General features: G+C 40.5%; 1 protein-coding gene across 1 annotated transcript in view; it reads left to right on the top strand.

The window, feature by feature from the left end:
- The window catches only part of SNTG1 (syntrophin gamma 1), a 418,769-nt gene that overhangs the window by 169,144 nt on the left and 228,476 nt on the right, over positions 1–21,149 (top strand). The gene's annotated exons all lie outside the window — the stretch shown is intronic.

The raw sequence follows: 21,149 nt of genomic DNA on the forward strand, positions 1-21,149 counted from the left end.
CCCTCTTTTTCAAGAGAATAATGAAGCATTTTTTTTTCATGTGTTGTTCTCTTTGATCTTTCTAAATTACCTGTGCCCCACAGTATTCTCATTTTATCTCTCTTGTTGACATGCAACTGCCATGATACTTCAAAACTGTCTTTAACTTCACATACTGATGGTTTTTACCTTAAAAATTATTCCTGTTCTCAGGAATGTCCATTGTCCTTCAGTTGATCACATCAGAAAATATTTTTCTAGGCTAGCTGATTTTTTTATCCCTTATCACTCTTGATACATAATGTATCTTTCTTTTAGAATTTTTAAAAGTCTGTCACGGTTTAAAGCTGGGCTGGCGATTAAACCTGCGGCAGATGCCCTCTGTTATCCCCCCCCCCCCTCCCCCCAGAGGGAAAGGGAAAGGGAAAAGGGAGAGAGACTTCTGGGTTGGAAAATTAAAACAGTTTTAATAAACTATAATAATGAAAAAAAAGTATAATAATAATAATAGAAATAATCAAATATATACAAATATATATACAAAACCAAGATTGAGCTCCCCTGAAGTCAGCCACGTCACCACCGGCACTGCAGGGCAGGCTCCGGGAAGGCCCAGCCTGGGCCTAGCGACGGTCGAGAGCTGGATTCAGGAACGCACGGATCGGGATGGGGGGCAGCAGGAAAACAGACGGAGTCCTCCCTGGACACCGGCCATAGCAGAAAGAGAGCGAGACCCTCGTGATCCCCCCACTTTATACCGAGAATGACGTGTATGGGATGGAATACCCTCGTTGGTCAATTTTGGGTCACCTGCCCTGTCTGCTCCCCACTGCAGCTGCGACCCCCCTTCGGCTCTTCACTCGTAAGCAATGAGGAATTCAGCAGTGACCTTGGTTTCTCTCAAGAATAAGTACAGCAAGAGCCTTTCTGCACAACATCCCTACCGGTGCCTCAGTGATAACTACAAACTTCGAGCGTTATCAGTCCTGGAAGCAGACACTGTCTGCAAAAAACATGCAGTTAGTTAGAGGAGACTTAGCTGAAAGTAAAAATCACTGAAAGGAAAATCGGCCTGGTTTAGGCCAAACCAGGACATTCCATCCCTTATTCCATACCATTCACGTCATACTCAGATCACCACTAACTTTTCATTTTAAAATATATACAGATAACATTAGTTTATGATTCATCTCTATACAAAAAAAAAGTTCATCAAGTTCATTTAGTTCAGGATTGTGGGTTTCCATCTGGCTAGGAGTCTCCCAGGGTAGGAGAGATGATATGAGCTTTGTCACAGTTCGTGCCCACGGGTTGCAGGTTAAAGATGTCAGTCTCGAGGAGGTTACTGGACGCCACTTGCAGCTAGCTCCGGTCTCATCACCACTGCTTCAACCTGAAAGACACTTATGAACACTGTTAGTATTATGCAGCAATTAACATCATGCAGTTCAGAATTAAGTATTCTCACCCAAGATCAGATCACCTTCAGGGACACATCGGACTCCACCATCCTGCAGCATCACCCACCAAGTACATCCAGGTCCTTGAGCAAAAGCAATCCCACGAATGGGTTTACCTTTGCCCGTAGCAGGAAGAACCCAGACAGTTTTTCCCAACAGATTCCTTTCATGCACCACAGGGACTTTATCCCCTTCTATTGTATGTAAAAGGTCTGACTGAGCAGGGCCAGCTCGGTTGATAGATCCTCTGGTGTTAACTAGCCAGGTAGCTTGTGCCAAATGCTTATCCCAGTTTTTAAAGGTTCCACCCCCCATTGCTTTTAGGGTAGTTTTTAACAGCCCATTATACCGTTCAACTTTCCCAGAGGCTGGTGCATGATAGGGGATGTGATATACCCATTCGATGCCATGCTCTTTGGCCCAGTTATCTATGAGACTGTTTTTGAAATGAGTACCGTTATCCGACTCAATTCTCTCTGGTGTGCCGTGTCGCCACAAGATTTGCTTTTCGAGGCCCAGGATAGTGTTCCGGGCAGTGGCATGGGGCACAGAGTATGTTTCCAGCCATCCGGTGGTCGCCTCCACCATGGTAAGTACATAACGTTTACCCTGGCGGGTCTGAGGGAGTGTGATGTAGTCAATTTGCCAGGCCTCCCCATATTTATATTTCAACCACCGCCCCCCATACCACAAAGGTTTTAACCGTTTGGCTTGCTTAATTGCGGCGCATGTTTCACAATCATGGATAACCTGTGCAATAGAATCCATAGTTAAGTCCACCCCTCGGTCACGAGCCCATCTGTATGTTGCATCTCTCCCTTGATGACCTGAAGTGTCATGAGCCCACCGAGCTAAAAATAGTTCACCTTTATGTTCCCAGTCCAAATCTATTTGGAACACTTTAGCAGCCTGATCCGCTTGTTGGTTGTTTCGATGTTCCTCAGTTGCCCGACTTTTAGGTACGTGAGCATCTACATGACGTACCTTCACGACTAGTTTCGCTAGCCGAGCAGCAATATCTTGCCACAGTTCAACAGCCCAGATAGGTTTACCTTTACGCTGCCAGTTGCTTCGCTTCCACTGCTTTAACCACCCCCACAAGGCATTTGCCACCATCCATGAGTCAGTATAAAGATACAGCCTTGGCCACTTTTCTCGTTCAGCAATGTCTAAAGCCAGCTGGATGGCTTTTACCTCTGCAAATTGACTTGATTCACCTTGTCCTTCTGTGGCTTCTGTGACTCGTCGTATGGGACTCCATACAGCAGCTTTCCACTTCCGATGCTTTCCTACAAGACGGCAGGATCCATCGGTGAACAGGGCATACTGCTTCTCATCCTCTGGTAGTTCATTATATGGTGGGGCTTCTTCAGCACGTGTCACCTCCTTTTCTGGTGGCATTCCGAAGTCTTTGCCTTCTGGCCAGTCCATGATCACTTCTAAGATTCCTGGGCTATTAGGGTTTCCTATTCGAGCCCTCTGTGTAATTAATGCAATCCATTTACTCCATGTAGCATCAGTTGCATGATGAGTAGTAGGAACCTTACCCTTGAACATCCAGCCTAGTACTGGTAATCGGGGTGCCAGGAGAAGCTGTGCTTCAGTACCGATTACCTCTGAGGCAGCTCTAACTCCTTCATATGCTGCCAGTATCTCTTTTCAGTTGGGGTGTAATTGGCCTCAGAGCCCTTGTATCCTCGACTCCAAAATCCTAGGGGTCGACCTCGAGTCTCCCCTGGCACTTTCTGCCAGAGGCTCCAGGTAGGACCATTGTCCCCAGCTGAGGTGTAGAGCACATTTTTAACATCTTGTCCCATACGGACTGGTCCAAGGGCTACTGCATGCACAATTTCTTGTTTAATCTGTTCAAAAGCCTGTTGTTGTTCAGGGCCCCACTGAAAATCATTTTTCTTTCTGGTCACCTGATAAAGAGGGCGTACAATCTGGCTGTAATCTGGAATATGCATTCTCCAGAAACCCACAACGCCTAAGAAGGCTTGTGTTTCCTTTTTGTTAGTTGGTGGGGACATAGCTGTTATTTTGTTGATCACCTCTATCGGGATCTGGCGACGCCCATCTTGCCATTTAATCCCTAAAAACTGGATCTCCCGGGCAGGCCCCTTGACCTTGCCTCTTTTTATGGCAAAAACCAGCTTGCAGAAGAATTTGAATTATTTTCTCCCCTTTGTCAAAAACTTCTGCTGCTGTATCACCCCATACAATGATGTCATCAATATATTGCAAATGTTCTGGAGCTCCACCCTCTTCTAGTGCAGTCTGGATCAGTCCGTGGCAAATAGTAGGACTGTGTTTCCACCCCTGGGGCAGTCGATTCCAGGTGTACTGGATACCTCTCCAGGTAAAAGCAAACTGTGGCCTGCACTTTGGTGCCAAGGGAATAGAGAAAAAATGCATTAGCAATGTCTATAGTGGCGTACCACTTGGCTACCTTTGACTCCAGTTCGTATTGAAGTTCTAGCATGTCTGGCACAGCAGCACTCAGAGGTGGTGTAACTTCATTTAGGCCACGATAGTCCACAGTTAATCTCCATTCTCCATTAGACTTTTGCACTGGCCATATAGGACTATTAAAGGGTGAGCGAGTCTTGCTAATCACTTCTTGATTTTCTAATTGTCTAATCAGTTTATGAATGGGGATCAGGGAGTCTCGATTGGTGCGATATTGTCGTCGGTGCACCGTGGCAGTAGCAATTGGCACCTGTTGTTCTTCAACTTTCAGCAACCCCACAACAGAAGGATCCTCTGAGAGGCCAGGCAAGGTAGACAGCTGTTTAATGTCCTCAGTCTCTACAGCTGCTACACCAAAGGCCCATCTATATCCTTTTGGGTCCTTAAAATACCCTTTCTTAAGGTAGTCTATGCCAAGGATGCACGGAGCATCTGGACCAGTCACAATGGGGTGCTTTTTCCATTCATTTTCAGTTAGGCTCACTTCGGCCTCCAATACAGATAACTCTTGAGATCCCCCTGTTATTCCCAAGATACTGACAGATTCTGTCCCTTTATGATTCGATGGCATGAGGGTGCACTGTGCACCAGTGTCTACCAGGGCTCGATACTTTTGTGGTTCTAATGTGCCAGGCCATCGAATCCACACAGTCCAATAAATCCGGTTATCCCTCTCCTCCTCCTGGCTAGAGGCAGGGCCCCTCTAATTAAAGATTGGATTCGTGCTGCTCACGGGGATTGGACCTTCATTTCCTCTATTCACTCTTGGAAAAAAAGGATTTGAGGCCCATCTACCCTGACTGGGGTCCTGCTCATTGGTAAATGGAGCAACCATCCTCCTAGAAAAATTCTCTCTGGTATTTCTGTTAGCTTGCAACTCACGTACTCGTGCCTGTAGGGTACTGGTAGGTTGTCCATGCCATCTGTTCATGTCCTCCCCATAATCACGCAGGGTAAACCACAGGATACCTCATGACGTGTTCCGTTTCCTTTGAGCCGGTCCAGTAGGAGGGCGTTGCCTCCTAAAGGCTGCAACGCGGGCCTGTGTAGGTAGAGAGTCAAGTTTATTCTCGATCCTGGACAGTTTGTCTGACAGTTGTTTCAATGAGTCTTTGTTTTCCTTAGTCAGTTTTTCCACAGCCGAGACACGGGCCTGCAGTGGGGAAGAAATACTATCTTCATACTGTCGCATATAGTTAGCCATTTCGCCCACACTAGGTCGTGCCATAGCATCTTCTCCCCAGACTAATATTGACAATGTAGGGGCATGTGTTGGTGGAGCACTCTTCACAACCTTCCGGAACATGGATCGGTTGCATTCCACTTCATCAGGATTTACAGGATCTACAATGTCCTGAGGGTGTTTATAAATGATCTCTTGCACAGCTAGTTCTCTAAGGTAGTTAATACCTTTTTCTATAGTGGTCCATTTGCTTAGGTGGCTCATAACATCATCTTTATAGGGATACCTGCTCTTTACAGCTGACAAGAGTCGCCTCCAGAGACTGATACTGTTCGACCTTCTTGGAAGCATCTTATCAATACCACCATCTCTGGACAGGGATCCCAACTGTCTGGCTTCTCTGCCATCCAATTCTATGCTATCTGCCCCATTATCCCAGCATCGGAGCAACCAGGTAATTATTGGCTCACCGTCATAACGACTAAAATCTTTTCTTATATTTCGCAGTTCTTTCAGGGATAAGGAGTGGTAGGTTATCTCTACTTCCGAGTCCGAGTCCTCCTGTGATTGTTCTGCTTTAGAAGGACCTTTCTTGTCCTTCTTGTGTAATGGGCCTTCTTTAAAAAGACGATCAAGGAAACCCCCCTCTGTGTCAGGCCCTGACTCTGACTGAGAAGGGCCCTCACCTGGGTCCCGTGCTGTCTCTGCCTTAGAAGCCTCTGAGTCATCATCCTTCACTTTACTAGCTGATTTCTTTCGGTGTTTTCTCCTGGTTACAGGGGCAGCATGATACCTCCCGCTGTTGCTGCACTGACATCTAATCACATAGCACACCAGTAATGCATTCAGGACACACGAAAATAACGACATGCCCTGTTCGAATTTTGCAGGAATCAGCTTGGCAAAAAAGGAGCAGATACTATCAAAATCAGTTAAAAGACGCCCGGTGTGCGCAGCTACGGATTCGCGATTATTGTATCATTGTATCATAGAGATAAGAGATCGGAATAATAACTGCCCGGTTTATCATGACATAAATCAGTATCAAAACCCATACCAAAAAGACACATTTCGACCAGCACGCCCTGTTAAACCACATGAAAGCACTAACACACAGCGCATACGGCAAGTAAGGTATCATTACACATAACTCTAAAACAAGCTTTATAAAGAAAAGAGGTAACACAAGGCTCACAAATAACATTATCATCTTAGCTATCTGTTTTAATTTCCAACCCCTCGTAAATCTCAAAGGAAGAAATCTGATACTCTCTTGGCTGAGCTCTCCGGGTCTCCTCCCACTGGAGCTGGGATTCGACTTATCAGAGCAACCTGTCGGAGCTTCTCTCGAGCCCCACGTTGGGCGCCAATAAATCTGTCACGGTTTAAAGCTGGGCTGGCGATTAAACCTGCGGCAGATGCCCTCTGTTATCCCCGCCCCCCCTCCCCCCAGAGGGAAAGGGAAAGGGAAAAGGGAGAGAGACTTCTGGGTTGGAAAATTAAAACAGTTTTAATAAACTATAATAATGAAAAAAAAGTATAATAATAATAATAGAAATAATCAAATATATACAAATATATATACAAAACCAAGATTGAGCTCCCCTGAAGTCAGCCACGTCACCACCGGCACTGCAGGGCAGGCTCCGGGAAGGCCCAGCCTGGGCCTAGCGACGGTCGAGAGCTGGATTCAGGAACGCACGGATTGGGATGGGGGGCAGCAGGAAAACAGACGGAGTCCTCCCTGGACACCGGCCATAGCAGAAAGAGAGCGAGACCCTCGTGATCCCCCCACTTTATACCGAGAATGACGTGTATGGGATGGAATACCCTCGTTGGTCAATTTTGGGTCACCTGCCCTGTCTGCTCCCCACTGCAGCTGCGACCCCCCTTCGGCTCTTCACTCGTAAGCAATGAGGAATTCAGCAGTGACCTTGGTTTCTCTCAAGAATAAGTACAGCAAGAGCCTTTCTGCACAACATCCCTACCGGTGCCTCAGTGATAACTACAAACTTCGAGCATTATCAGTCCTGGAAGCAGACACTGTCTGCAAAAACATGCAGTTAGTTAGAGGAGACTTAGCTGAAAGTAAAAATCACTGAAAGGAAAATCGGCCTGGTTTAGGCCAAACCAGGACAAAGTCCACAGTCATTTTAAAGTCTTCCTGCAAGCTCTCTGTAGTACAGACAAAACTAAGACTATTAAGGCTTAGCTGCAATCCATTATATCTATTCTAAAACATCATTTTTTCCATATAAACCAAGTTTAAATGACCCTTGCAAGCTTAGCTTGAAATCTCCCAAATTTAGAATAAATATAATCATTTTTTCTACCAAGGAAATAGGTTACAGTTTGGAAATGACAATATCTTTCTATAATAAAGTCTGCCTTTATGAGTAAAAGAAAAAGAGCTTCTCACAATACGGAGTAGATTTTTCAGCTGAGTCATAAAAACCTGTCTGTGTAGGTAGTATTACCCTGACTTACAGAGTCTGCACAGGTATCTGTCATCTGAGAACTACTGTCTGACTGGGTCTTGCAAGCAGTCCTGCTTGCTGGATTCAAAAAGGTCATGGATATGAGTTTGGAGGCTATTTGCTCATCCTGATTTGAAGACGGCTACCTGAGTGCAGAACTTGAGCAAACATTTAGGCACTGCCTGGACAAAAGGTTGGGCATCTTCTACCTGCTTCTGCTGGCAGAGTTTGGAGTTAGCAGAAGATATTTTTGATACCTAGTTATAAACTTAGATCTAAATGCTTTCATTTAAAGCACAATATAAGTTTGTATTGAATAAGAAACTGAAAGTGGCCCTTCTGAGCCTATATCCAATCCTAAACCTAGTGACTTATCTTTTTTTTTCCTTATTAGTGGAATTAAAATAAATATTCAGATAACTTAAGTGTGACACATGGGCAAGAGCATGTCCATGTGATCTTTTGCAAGAATACCTGGTATAACACTGCCAAGTTTATTGGCACCAGCCATCTTTAGACTGGGAACTGTGCAGCTCTGCTCATGCTGTTTGACAAAGCACAGCTACAGGCCCTCCTGTCTGTAGCTGGACCACATCTGTCTGTGTCAGTTTACAGACGCACTGCTGTCCTATCCGGCCAAAGTGCAGACACAACCCCTCAAGCAGACATACCCTAAGACACAATTCCCTTCAAAGAGACTATTTTATGCTCATCAAAAGCTGATGGTTTGGCCTGCTGTTTATCTTTACCTGTTTCTACAAAAACACACTTATGCTTTTCATCTCCCTTACGTATCGTTCCTGAGATTAAAATTTGGGAAAGAACCTTATAGAGTATATCAATACAAGGAACGTTTGCACCACTATCAAAATCTACGGTCCATAGATCTACACTGAAACTGATCTGGCTGTAGATGTTAGAGCTGCCTCACCAATGTCTAAACGATATAACCGAGAGCTGTACAGAGAGAAAAATCAGAGGGAAAAGCAGCACTGGGCACCTGCTGGACCAGGTAAACAATTTACAGTTATTTGTTCCAGTATGGAACAATATTTATCCACAATTTTCTTAAGACATGCTTGTTTCTTTAGAGATTAATGGAGCTTCACTGTCAGCACCTCAGTCCCTCTTTAAGACTGTTTCTCACTCCATCTCCTCTTTACAGGAAATAGATGGGCTCTTCATTTATCTGGATTACACTAACAATAGGACAATAAACAGCTTCTTTTCATCATCCCTCAAAAATGCTGTTACTCCACTCCTCTCCCTTCATTTCTTCATGTTGGGAAGCAGCAGTATAGTGCAACCATTCCCTTTGTGAACGATTTTCTGTGCTTTTGTCCTTTGAGAATTCACTTGATTTTGTTTTTGTGGTTAAACTCTGACGATTTCAGAGAACAAAAGAAAAAGAAGGTAGTCTGTGTCTCATTGAATGATGACATTGTGCAGTGCTCATGAGCTGGCAAACTTACCCAAACACCAAGGTGCATCTTTCTTGGCACGTGAAAGCAGCAGTCCCCATTTTCTGGCCTTGTAGCTTTCACTTCATAAGTCTGCTCTTAAAGGTGATTTACTTCATTTGGGATCTCCTGTTATGTAAAATTTGGAACTGCTCATAAGTTTCTCTCTTTCCCTTTTATCTGCAAACAGGATCAAAGAAAGAAGCAGTAATACTTGCCTGCCCAAAGCAGTCCTTTCCTCTGGCACGCTTTAATGTTTCTGGATACAGATCATTGTGGACCTTTTTTGTATACCTTTGAATGCCTACTTACAAGATTCTTCAGCAAATCTGTATAGGCTCCTTCCCTTTAACTACTGCTAGGAAAAAAACCAAAAAGTTTTATCTATGAAGTCAGAAGCAACTTCTGTACATGTAATAATAATAATAATGATGATAATAATAGTAGTAGTAGTAGTAGTAGTAGTAAATGTACAGAACTGAAATATCTGTAATATTCAGCCTGTCAGGGAGAGAGGATTCCTCTTTATTTTCTTATACATGCTGTTTTCTTTTTCTCTTTTTAAATATATGGAAATTTCTAGTTATAAAGGGTAAGCCAAAGCTTCCCATTGCATGGAGGCAACAGGAAAAAAAGCAGGTATCCCTGAAGATATGCAGAAAATGATCCAGTCTGCTTTAGTTGGACTTACTATTCCAGAATTAAACTCTATTAAGTATATAGGAAGTGAAGACTGGCAGGATTTAGGTAGATCGAGTTGTGTCCCCAAGGTTTTTATGGTCAGACAGGTAGTGGGATTCAGACCTACCTGTACCAACCTCCCTGTCATTCTTCCTGAGAGCCAACAGCAGAATTCCTCTGAAACAACCAAGAGTCATTTCAATGGAGGAGCTGTATTGCGTAAAGCAGATTAATATTAAAATGCCTGCAATTCAATTTGCTTTCAGACTAATGTTTTCCCTGAGGATATTTTCAACTTTAAGGGCTATAAAATCATAAGCTTAGATTTGACAGCTTGAAAATTACATAGAAGATAAGATGATTCCTTGTAGAGCAGTCTGTTTTTTCAACTAATAAATCACACTAGTTTGCCTGTAGGTTGCTATCTACATCTAGAAACTCAGAATGGGCTGTTTCTTTTACCTGCAGCATTTTGTTCTTTAACTCATTGGTATGAATTTTCCTCATCCCTTGACAGCGCGCTTACCATTTGGTCTGCCTTGCCTGCAAAAATCCTCTTCACCCTCCAATTTCTGAACATGGAATCTCAGATCCAGGCAGCTGCTCAGAAGGGTGATCATGAAACAGTACCAGATTCCTTTTCTTCTTTGCTTGTTCTCAATCCTGCTTTTGATTCTTTGTGCTGTACTTAAAAAAGGAAGATAGTAGGGAGAGATGGATGAGTTCAAAGAATTAAATTTGTGTATGAGTGATAGAACAGCAAAATAAGTTGGCAGTCATCCCCATGGGAGACACTTAGCAGATACGACTTCCAAGATCTCAGAGTGCTACTTGACAATAAAATAATGACTCATTAATGATACACAAAGTATAGCTTTAAACTTTACTGATTATTTTTGTACTGTAGGGTTATTCATATATATGAATACCCAAATCTTGCTCAAGATGGACTGAAAATACTGGATATTAGTATGGATTATATGTAGGGGAGGTATGTGCTTGTTTGTTTGGAAGATGTAGTGGAGACTGTTGATCAAAGTCCCAGTTATAGTACAAATTCAGTGGAGTCTGCGTATCTGGATTGCTTTGTCTGTTGTATTTTGTAAGCTCTCCGTCAGGAACATAAACCTCTGTTTCCTTCTCCGTCAAGAGAATTTCTTAGCAGTTTTTCTGAGTATGAATTATTGCATATGCTGGATAAGGACATCCTATGGATTTTTATATACACTATGTTGAAAATAGTCCTAACTTTCCCTTTTCCTTGAGTTTGTGAATCACACACACTTCAAAGTGCTTCCCTAATTCATATTTCTTTCTTGGTTTACATCTGTCTCTCTACACCAGTACAGCCTCAGATCAGACAGCTTATTTCTGGCTCTATTGATTTAGATACATTTATGGGTGAAGAAACTACCCAAAACTTTTTACTCTTATGGAGTGGAGAGAAACAGCTTTCTGCTTCAGCAACTGCTTATGCATATTTATTGAATAGCTTCTTTGAGGATGTTATGATGAGCTTGCTTATCAGTGAAAATGACTTGAAGTAGTCTCAGATCTCAATATCTGTCATTCCAATTAGGAATTTAATAAATGCTAAAACCTTTTAAATCTTTCATTTATTCATAATGTAGCATGACAATAAACAGCTGATGACAGTGGAGAAATTCAACAGGAATCTACTGTCTAGATTAATTTCTTTTTTTTTTTTTTGTTAGCTTGCATCTGTGACCATGACATGCTTAACTTCAGAGAACTCATTATTACTTCCATTGTGCTCTAGCAGTTTTCATTCTTCGCAGTCAGAGGTGGGCAACTGATTTTAAAGAATTTCCGTGCTCAAGAGAGGGATAAACACTCTATTATTGTTTCATGCCCCAGTAGGACAGCCAGGTCTTCTTAAACAGAAAAATAAAAATATGACAGTGTTAGAGATACACATTTACCAGTGTTTTGTTTTACCTTCCTACAGAAAGAAAATAAGTGTTTTCTTACTTTGAAGACAAAATACATGACTGGCTAACCTTGGAAATTTACGTTATTAAAAATTTTAGCAGTGAATTGTTCATACAGCTGCAATTCTTGAGACATTTCTCAGATAGCCTTCTTGCAATACCTAAGGAGTTTCTCTGGGTGAGTTTTGCAGATCTGTCGCAAGTCCTGAGACCTACTGTGTAGTACTATTAGAAGGACGGCTGAGTATCAGAAAATTGCAGCCGTTCCCGCACTGCGTGCTTCATAGGCTTGTACTGTCCAGTTATAGCATTCAAGGAGGCACTTTGGACATTTCAAGGAGGTACAACCTTGCAGAACAGGTATCAGTACTGTATGCATACATGCTGCTGAGGACGAGACTTCCAGATCATCCAGTTACTGTTTAATATATCCCAGAGATACTGGATTTACCATACATGAACAAAATGTCTTTGCAGGAAATGTGGAATTGATGTAATCCAGCTGTTACACAGTGTATTTGCATATAATTGTGTCTGAAGAAAGATGGCTGTTGTTGACATTCAGGTTAACTAAAACTGCTTAGGTAACTATATACCACCTCCAGTAAGTGTCTCCTCAATCAAATAATTTATTTCTGTTTTGCAGCCTATTTTGCCATAGGAAACAAACAGGAAATTGTAACTTTTTTTTTAATTTTTCCCCAATAGGTGGGAACTGATAGCAAACTAGATCATTATCAGAATTATAGATGTTGTGAGATGGATGTTTACTGTGTTGCTTTTTTATGAGAATGGAAGAATAAGTAGAAATTATCCTGATCTGAAACATGCAAAAAATTACATTAAATTTTGGTCCAGGTTACAAAAGATTTACATTTTTGCCAGTGACTGAAGAAGTCAACTTTGGACATGGCATATGAGGACTAGGTCTAATTTAGAAATAAAAGTGCAGATGGAACCACAGATCATGCTGCATTGTCCTTCAAACTTCTCTATCATGGGTCCTGTCTTTACAGGCTTGTTAATTGCCAGCCGTAAGTTTTTCTTTCTTATCTTGAGAGTTGCTTCATGAAAAGATCATATTCCAAAGAGTTGCAGACTTCTGTAGCTTTGAACCACTCCATCCATATTGTAGGCCAAAAATATTACAGTGCTTGGCTTGATGCATATATAAAAAAAAAGTGTGTTCTCGATGTTCAGAGCATGAATGGATTTCTGCACTTCAGTTTTCTCAATTAAAGCATTGTCTTCAGGGTATAAGATTTAGTGTACTTGTAATCATTTGGCCAGTGATTATGGACTTTCCCTTACTGGACTTCTGCCATTCCTTTTAAAAAAAAGGTTTACTTTTTAATTGAGTAAATGTGTTATTTTTCATGATCTTTTCTGTAGATGCAATTTTCCAAGAAAAGATCATGACTGGAAATAATCCAGGCATGCTGGTTTTGAAGGTTAAATGTTTTCAGGGGAGAACATAATTAGAGATACCAGATTCACAATTTTATGGTTTTGATTTATTTTCCCTTTGAGCACTTCTGTCTTTTTCAGGCTATGGGAACTTTCTTTCTAAATCAGTAGAGAAATTTATGACAGTGAATGTGCATTGAGATTCCTGTATAACAAAAGAAAAAACTGCTGTGTCATCATCACTAATGAAACACTGGTGATGAAACAAATAATTCGTACATTTGGAATGTCTCATGAAGCAATTTTTTTCTGACATAATGCACACTTTCCCTTCAGTGTTTTTTTTTACCAGTGAATGATTGCCAGCTCCCCAGCAAAACTTCTGCAGCTCCAGTAATGGAATTTTTTCTGAATCACAGTAAGAATTACCTCTGCTGGAGTTCAGCCCTGATATATTCTGCCAGCACAAGGTCTATGCCCTGTGAAAGTCCTGTTTCAAGGGTGAATTTTACTTTTCTGGTGTCCTGGTTTGGCCCAAACCAGGCCAATTAGTCGTAGAGAAACCAAGGTCACTGCTAAATTCCTCACTGCTTAGGAGTGAAGAGCCGAAAGGGGGGGTCGGCTCTTCCTGCAGGGAGAAGCAGACAGGGCAGGTGACCCAAGATTGACCAATGAGGTATTCCATCCCATACACATCATTCTCACTTTCCTATTTATCACTAACCCACTGCCTCCTGGAGGTGGGGCCCAGGAGGGAGGGGCCCTCCTGTCTCCCACTGATTGGTACCAGCTTTGCCAATTCTCCAGTTAAAAGCCTGCAGGTGTGATGACAGGGGGAGCTACTGTGTTTTCCCCTCTGCCCATGCTGGGGGAGCAACTTTGCCTGAGGAGGATTTCCAAGCTCTCGATCTTGGTTTTGTATATATTTGTATATATTTGATTATTTCTATTATTCTTATTATACTCTTTTTCATTACTATAGTTTATTAAAACTGTTTTAACTTTCCAACCCATAAGTCTCTCTCCCTTTTCCCTTTCCCTTTCCCTTTGGGTGGGGCGGGGGAGGGGAGGGTTAACAGAGAGCATCTGCCACCTGGTTAATAGCTGGCCCAGCTTTAAACCGTGACATCTGGATAACATTTACATTTTGCAGCTAGCAAACTACTTGTACTTGAGTTCCCTTGCACGTCAGAATCAGAGTGCTGAGTTTTTGACGGAATCCTGCCAATGTTATGAAGAGTAAGGATTTTGCTAAATGTACATTTTATAATGCCACTTAAGCAAAAGACAAAGAGGCACAGGTTTAATAAAAGGGTTTATCACTGCAAAAATAATAAAAAAAGTATTTCCTACAAGATGTGCAGGACCTTACAAATGCACTTGAGGCTTTGCTTTTTGTAGGTATCTCACCTTATTTATATGAATGAAGCAACAGAAATGTAATCATCACCATTTACAAATTGTACATAACAGTCATTCATCACTGTTCTGCGCTTTCCTGTTCTTTGTTGGGACGCTGGACACAAAATGGACACAAATGGAACAAAAAATTGACAAAGCCATCATATCCCCACCAAAAAGAAGCACAAAGCACATACTGAAGGTCTGATGTTCAAATACCAACGATTTTATGTTTTCTTTAAAGAGACAGTCAGTGTCAACTTTAAATACTGTCCATAACATCAGTAGTAATAAATAGCCGAAATAAATGACAGCAAATAACCTGACTAAAAACTAAAGTAAAGCCTGTTTTTGTCCTTTTCACACATTCCTGTTTTGCTTATAGTAAATGAAATTGTTTTGAAGTTGGTATCTGTGCTGCACACAGTTTTGGCAGCTTTAGTGAACAGAGTATAAATATTTGCAAAATGCTTTTCAAAATGCTCTGTAACTCCCTATTTCTTTTTTTTTTTTTTTAGTTTTCTGTATAAAAGCAACACTTGGGAACAGGACTGCTCTTTTTTTTTTTTTCTTATACGGTTCTGGTTTAAATGAAAATAAAAAGTTAAATCTGTATGCACAACCTGTATACAGACTACATAAATATTTGACATGTAATGGATGTATCACATAGTCATATTTTGGGGGAATGTAATGCTGGATTTGAGTTTTGTTGCTGCAGATAAAAACCATATAAGTTGTGTAATGGTTTTGGCCAGGATGGAGTTAATTTTGTTCCTAGCAGCTGGTATAGTGCTGTGTTTTGGATTTAGTATGAGAAGAATGTTGGTAACACTGATATTTTAGCTGTTGCTAAGTAATGCTTATACTGAATCAAGGACTTTTCAGCTTCCCAGGCTCTGCTGGGTGAGGAGGTGTACAAGAAGCTGGGAGGGAGCATATGCAGGACAACTGACCAAAGGGATATTCCATACCATGTGATGTCATGCTCAGTATATAAACGGGGAGGAGTTGGCCGGGGGTATCACTGCTCAGGAACGAGCTGGTCATGGGTCAGTAGGTGGTGAGCAATTGTGCTGTGCATCACTTGGTTTGTGTATTCTATTATTAGGGTTATTATGATTACTATTATTATGATTCTCTTCCTTTTTGTTCTGTTAAACTACCTTCATCTGAACTCATGAGTTTTACTTTTTCTTTTCCAATTCTCCTCCCCATCCCACTGGCAGGGTTGTGGGGGGTTGGGAAGTGAGTGAGAAGCTGTGTGGTGTTTAGTTGTCAGCTGGGGTTAAACCACGACAAGTTGAAATTTAATTTACCTGAAATTAGGCTTTTAAAAATGGTAATATTCTAGAAAAGAGGGCTGGAATGACCTTTGAGAGATCGTCCTGTCCAGTCCTTCCCTAGAGCATGAGATCAGCTGTACTTGAACCATTCCTGGAATATTTTTATTTAGTTAGTTCTTAGAAAGAAAAGGAACAAAACACCTCTAGTGACAGAAGTTCACAGCTTCCTTAGGCAGTTGATTTCTGTGAACTGCTTAAGGGTTTCTACTACTGGAAAATTATTCTTAGTGTGCAACCTAAATCTTCGTCACTGTGAATTAGTCCCATTTTTGGCTTATGCACATTAAACATGGACAGCAGTTTGTTTCCATTCTCTCTGTTCTTTTTATGTGTGTGTATATGCATATATGTATTTATGTGTGTATATATAAAAGTACATGGCTGCATGTGTTGCCTTCTCTATTCTGGGCTAGAATTACTTATATTCTCACAGTCTGTCTTTACAGGCCATATTTTTTGGATGTGTGATCATTCATATTGCTGTCCCCTGAACTGTCTCCATCTGCTCCATGTTTGTTTTTTTGATGTGTTGTACCCAAAACTATAAACAGTAGACCACAGGAGGCTTTTGTAGTGCTTGAGCAGATTGGATGGAACAAATGCTCCTTTATTCTAGTTATCTCAAGCTATCCTCCATTGGCAATGTAAGTTAGGGAAACCTTATTTCAGCTGCTGACAGAGCCTTCTGTTCCTGAAATTAAAATGAAAACTTTACTAGTAACTTGTGTTGAGGAGCAGTAGAATCACACTTCAGTCTCTGGAGTAGAGAAGATCTGCACATAGTAACTAACAGTAGTGTCAATGATATTTCAGATATTGCAGAGTTTTGAAGGTTACAACATCAAAGCCAAAAAAATCCCAACAAAACAGTTCAGTACAGCACAGTGGGAACAGCTGTTTTTCTGTAGAGTACATTGTCTGCGTTCTCAGAACTAGTGTACAAATCTGACCAAGCCTACTCTTCTTTAGTGTAGCCAGCCGGTCTAGGGAAGTGATCGTCCCTCTGTACTCGGCACTGGTGAGGCCGCACCTTGAGTACTGTGTCCAGTTCTGGGCCCCGCACTTCAAGAAAGATGTTGAGGTGTTGGAGCGAGTCCAGAGGAGGGCGACCAAGCTGGTGAAGGGTCTGGAGGGTCTGACCTATGAGGAACGTCTGAGGGAGCTGGGGTTGTTTAGCCTGGAGAAGAGGAGGCTCCGAGGTGACCTTATTGCAGTCTACAACTACCTGAAGGGAGGTTGTAGTGAAGTGGGAGTCTGCCTCTTCTCCCGGGCAACTAGCGATAGGACAAGAGGACACAGCCTCAAGCTTCGCCAGGGGAGGTTCAGGTTGGACATTAGGAAGAATTTCTTTTCAGAAAGGGTTATTAGACATTGAAATAGGCTGCCCAGGGAGGTGGTGGAGTCACCATCTCTGGATGTGTTTAAGAAAAGAGTGGACATGGCACTTAGTGCCATGGTCTAGTTGACATGGTGGTGTCAGGGCAACGGTTGGACTCGATGATCCCAGAGGTCTCTTCCAACCTGGTTGATTCTGTGATTCTGTGATTCATATGTTCTTACAAATGAGTAAGTGGAAAATACAGTGAGAAGCTTTTGAAGGTAAGGTGCAAGGTAATGGAAATGTTATCATCGACTTTTGACCTTTCCTGCTATCTCTTTAGATCGGTTCACCATTGTGGTTGATGCTGTCCATTTACTGAGATATTGATACATACAACAGTAAGAAATATTTACTCTCCTTTCAGTGAATGGATGGCTTAATCTGGTCATGTAACTAGAAGTGCACCCTCAGTAACTTTAACACATAAAACGCGTCTCCCTTTGGCTTTACCTTACATTTTCATGTCTTTAGTAGGCTTTCTCATATGGGTAACTATACTCTGCTGTAAGGGCAAACTTCTTTTTGGTGTATCCTGCTTATATTTCTCAAAGACAAATTATATCACTGGGGAATATACTGATTTTCAGTAAAGTTAAGTAAAAGTCCACCATTAAAATTTTGATTTTGAGTCTGTCTGTTGCTTTGATTTTTGGAATTTAGAAACCCAGAGCACTAAGCTAAGCTGCAAAAATCCACTCAGTTTCACATTTCCAGCTTATTGAAAAATCTAGATTTCTTTTATATGTCAGATATATTCCAAAATAGGCACATGTAATCAGGGTAATGCACATAATGTTTTTTTCAGTTGTGGATTTTTTTTTCAGCAGCTCTCTCAAGCCTTTAAAAGCTTGCTCCTGAAAAAAAATAATTGTCAGTCACATTCTCCTTAATTTTTTCAGAATATCTGATCTTCCGTGTCTGTCTTTTAGGCACTCATTTAGCAGTTTCTTACACATTGACAGCTTCCTGTTACTATTTGATACCCCACTGATTTTGGTGGGACACCATGCAAACAGAGCAGCCTACCGAATATGTGATCAGTGCTGTGGGGAGTTCTAGCTCCCTGAGGCAAGGGCTTCCTTGATAGTACATTAGAGAAGATGTGGAGATATTGCTGAAGTTCAGCGTGTTATATTATCACAATAGAGCCTTTTTTGTACTTATTTAAAGACTAGTTCAGTCTTTTAAAATTTGATTGCTTATCTTCATACTATTGCTATGTAGTTTTTTATTACAGTGGATAACCTGGTATATGATATGTTCTGTTCTACAGCTAGTTTTGAGAAAGACTAGAGAATTACCATCCTCTGCTTAGTAGTGACAGCACTAATACATATCGTATGCAGTGGCAGACAGCTGTGTTCAAAAATTGAAACAGGTAGGAAAGCTAAAACAAAACAGAGGACACTTTAATTTCATTTTTGGTTCAGAGCTTTAAAAATGACAGGGAATTGTATGAAAGCACAAATTGATACTAACTTAATGCTAGTATTTCTTAATCCTATTGAAAGCTGCTGCTCAGTTTGTCAATTGCTTTCATATAGTGTGAATCAGGTTTGAAGCACTTTGCAAAAACAGAAAGTGCAACAGGAAATTAAATTCTGAGTAAGAATTAAATTAAACATTGAGACTACTGTGTGTTTTTTTTGTTTGCTCAGGAAAATCTCAATGAACTCTCCTGATATTACTGACATTTGAATGCAGTTAATGGTAACACCTACATTTTAGGATTACATATCTCATTTAACTATTTTTATACCTGCTAAAAGATAAACATAATAAAATAGGGTTGATATAAACTTTTCATATTTACAATATTTTAGAGCTTTGCCCTGGTAAAAGCATTCTCCATCCAAAGTGGTTGCAGGAGTGCAATGTGAAGAGAAGTCAGATATTGTTCCCATACCAAGGGTTTTAGAGAAGACTCTGGAGGTTCAAGCGTGAGCTTGTCATTATTACTTGGAGAAAGAGGTGCTCACTGGAGAGATCAGAAGGAAGTTAATAACCATCTTACTTGTAAGTGGAAACTGTGGTTGATGATGCCTTCACTAATAATTTCCTGAAAAAGAAAAACAAAACACACCTGGAGTTGGATCCTTTCCTTACTGAAAAATAAAATAAGAGACAAAATCTTAGGGATCAAAAAGGATACTTCTCAGAAAAAAATGGAGGAACTTTCTTGTAAATCTGGAAAGAATGTAGTCCCAGGTAACATGAACCTCACTGTAAATAAGAGTGAGATTGTGAGACTGTTTAGGGGGCTAGAGACAGAATATATGCCATTTATCCATATTGGGCAGCTGGTATTGTAAAACTACCTGTTACATGTAATACTTTTCTGTACTGACTTTACAAAGTCTAAAGCATTGTTTGCTGATCCAAAACTTCCCTGAACTAATACAACTGTTTGGTCTCCAAAACTGAAATGGAAAGTCAGATAGAAAGAATTTGTTCTTTTCATTAACATTGACATAATTCCATACATGTCTGAGAGATTTCTTTGTTTTGGTTCCAGGATGAACTTTGTAGTACAGATGATAAAACATAGCTGACAAAAGTCACTTGAACTTATTTTCAATTCACATTTATTTTAAAAAATGGGGATAATCTGCCTTTAATTACTTTATTTTAGTAGAAAATTTGAGACTGAAGTAGGCTCCATGAATTTAAAAAATAAATAGAAATCATTCAGTTTCCAAATAGAAGCATATGTAAGACTTTAAATTAAAATAAAAACCCTAAAACCAACATTGTAGTGAAGTTGAATCATCATTAGTGGCCATAAAAATGGAAAATACTGTTTTTTCTTCACATGAGTTAATCTATTCATTTGTGCTATTTCTTCATTTCATAATCTTAATTTGTGGCTATTTAATCTAAAAAATAAATAAGTATTTTTTAAAAAATATTGTTACATTTTATCATTACATGAGTCATAATGAATGACATTTTCTTTTGAAAATCAGAACTCCTTATTTCTGCTTAAGCATTTTGGCAAGCAAGGCTCTTTTGATGGGTTGTAACAGATGCCCATTCAATTGCTATGAAAAGAAGTGTCATTACTGTCAATTATATAAGTGAAAGCATTAGTTATGTTTACTGTGTTATGTTTTTTTGAAGGTAGATTGTGGGGCTAGTGGAATGTTGGTCTGCCAGTGAAGAACAAATGCAGAAGACTTCTCACGGCAGTCGTCCGTGTAACATATTCTCACAACTGTTGGTGTAAGTGAAACTGTGGGGCTTTAGTATCATGACTGCACCATTCTGTAAAATGCCAATCTGTCCCTTACAGAACCAGAGGTTTGGGGCTAATTCCTTAGTTCTGTCAGTTACTATAGCTTTAAAGAGTCCAGTGGGTGTGTGAAAATATAGTGAGACTCAACACCTTCTTGTTAACCAAGAACAACCTGCTGAGAAACGTGAAGTCCGAACTGTCTTTGAAGATAATGGCAAAATTTCCACTGAGGTCATCAGAGACAGAATTTCATCTGCAAAACTCTGAATAAGGCATAACTAGTGATAGTAAAATATTCTTGATGTCTAGTAGATTTATGCAGAATTCATAAAAAGACAAATTTGAGAACAAATAAAATATAGGACAGGTTAATTAACAGTTTCCCCTTGTAAGTTACTTGGGTTTTCTCTTAGATTATCTGATACTTGGCTATAGCTTTTGTCTTCATTGTTTAACTTCATCTGATTTCATAAAATTGACAGAAAATTATGAAATGTGGTCATTACCAAAATAATATTCTTTTAAACTGTTAAATAGGCTACGATGTATAAGAGGGTTCTAATTCATTCCATATTCAGAGTAAATCTTATTACTTATGAAGGTTTGAATATATAAAAATAAATGCCTTCCCAGTCTTTTGAAAATTAGTGTTAGTCATTGCATTATAAAACTTTAAAACAGGCAATGCTTTCAGCTACATTGCTATATAGACAGAGTG

Source organism: Nyctibius grandis, chromosome 3 (genome assembly GCF_013368605.1).
Source record: "Nyctibius grandis isolate bNycGra1 chromosome 3, bNycGra1.pri, whole genome shotgun sequence".
In the NCBI taxonomy this organism is placed as follows: Eukaryota; Metazoa; Chordata; class Aves; order Nyctibiiformes; family Nyctibiidae; genus Nyctibius; species Nyctibius grandis.